Here is a 2,500-nt window from a genome sequence, read left to right as displayed (position 1 = left end):
CTCTTAGGGAAAGACTACTTTTTAATTTTAGATTTATGTTGTGAAAAATAATGAAAGTAGGAACTTGTTTGTATGGCCCTTCGATAATCTTACGTTCTGGAACATTGACTTTTTCATAACGATACTCTCAAATAGTAATTTTACATTATTCTTAATTTGATAATATGTAGTAAGACATTCTTTACTATCAAAGCCAAAAATGAATTGAAAACCAGTTGTTACCCCGAATATTTGCATATATATATATATATATATATATATATATATATATATATATATATATATATATATATATATATGATCTGTGACTTATTTTAATTAGATGGAATTTTTTACCCCCATTATTGAAAACTGTAAATCTATTCATCATCCATTTTTAATCTGATGAAATTTATATATTTTTCACCATTGAATTATTTGAATAGGAAGATAAATTTTTTGAAAAGCTGATGCCATGAAATATCCGGCTTAGTTTCTGGATGCTTTATAATTTTATATATATATATATATATATATATATATATATATATATATATACATACATACATAGATATATATATGAAGATATATGTATATATATGTATATATATAAATATATATATATATATATATATATATATATATATATTTGTATTTATATTTATATATATGTATATATATATATATATATATATATATATATATATATATATATATATATATATATATATACATATAAATATTCCTTGGTGTATGTATATGCTTTCTTTACAAACGTTCATTTATCACTGAGTCAGACCAGGTGGCTAGTTTGTTTGTATAAAAGCTTAATTCTTTGTTTATATTTGACAAATCGGTATTGTGTGTGTGTAAATTTAGCAACGCATCATTTTTTAACAATTGCTTTTCAATGGATTCTTACCTTTTTGATTTTTCAATATATTTGAAATTCGTGATTTAGTGTATTGAAATTGTTCAAAACTGAACTGGGCTCGGAATAAAGGAGTGAGGAAAAGACGATTTCAAAGTTTTTTTTTTTTTGCTACTTTTTTATCATGAAGATTTTAGTAAAAATCTTGTAAATTATGAAGGAATCTAGAATTTATGGGACGGGTTCTTTGTATTGTCTTGTATTTCAATAGTGCTGGTGAATATTAGCCTATTCCACTTGCTTGGGTTAGAGTTCTCTTGCTTGAGGGCACACTCTGGCACACTATTGTATCTTATTTCTCTTCCTCTTGTTTTGTTAAAGTTTTTAAAGTTTATATAGGAGATATTTCTTTTAATGTTGTTACTCTTCTTCAAATATTTTATTTTTCCTCGTTTCCTTACATCACTGGGCTATTTTCCGTTGGAGCCCCTGGGCTTATAGCATCCTGCTTTTCCAACTAGGCTTGTAGCTTATCAAATAATAATGATAATAATAATAATAATAATAATAATAATAATAATAATACCTTTTTAGAACACTTCCCTTATTGTCTAGGATTGTGTTAGGACAGAATAAGAAAAACAATGATTATATTAGCAACTTTATTTATCCTTCCTTACAAAAGTGTCAAGAACAACATTCTGATTCCCTAGAATTGGGCACGGGATGAACCGTAATGTAGATTCTCACTGATTTAAAAAAAAAAAAAAAAAAAAAAAAAATGTTTTAGCATTACAACTTAATTGAAAGAATCTTATCAAAAGGTCTTCATCGGCCTTACATCCTTTATTGAAGGCCAAGAAGACCTTGACGTCATCGTGTGCCCAGTTATAGCGAATAGAGAGTTTCGACGGAGTTGCACTTGATGTTAGCAGAGCAAACAGTGAACATCACCTAATTTTCAGAGGAATTTTAGGTTAAAGATTTCAAATCTGATTCTCTTTATAAATCGTCATTAGATATGCACAGATGTTTTATTTATATAAAATGTGCTTTTAATTATATTACTGAAACCTGATAGATAAAATATCTCTAATCATCTTGGTATTTGTCAAAAACTAAGTTTGCAAATTAAACGAGTAGCTATGTTTACATTCGTAACGTCATGGCTGCTCCGTCACGTGTGTTCGTTTGCCTGCTCAGGGCATCAGCGCAAAACCGTCGATTTAAAGGCTTTGATAAATGACTTCAGAACATGCACGTGCTTTTATATTCATTTCATTAATATAAATCAGAATATTTATAGTTTCTTCTCTTAAGTTTGCGTCGTGGCACATAAGCTTTGAAAGGGACTGAAAAGATATTAAGAAGGGTTTCGAACGTTTCCCAGATGGCGATGGCTATGCGGAGGTGAAAGGGAACAAGACAGAAGTGAATGTGATAGAGGAAGTAGTTGATGGGTACTTGAACGAAAGGGAAATGCCATTAGTGATAGATAACTCGGAGTTGTATTTACAGATTGTTAAGGATGTTGGCAGGTGTCCAGGAAGAAAAATGTTGGAAATACATGTTCGCATGGAAAATGATAATGACAGGTGTTCTTACGGAACTGATGATTATAATAGATACTTAGAAGGAAAATGGTAGCAG

This window comes from Palaemon carinicauda, chromosome 17 (genome assembly GCF_036898095.1).
Source record: "Palaemon carinicauda isolate YSFRI2023 chromosome 17, ASM3689809v2, whole genome shotgun sequence".
In the NCBI taxonomy this organism is placed as follows: Eukaryota; Metazoa; Arthropoda; class Malacostraca; order Decapoda; family Palaemonidae; genus Palaemon; species Palaemon carinicauda.
This window is presented reverse-complemented; position numbering follows the sequence as displayed.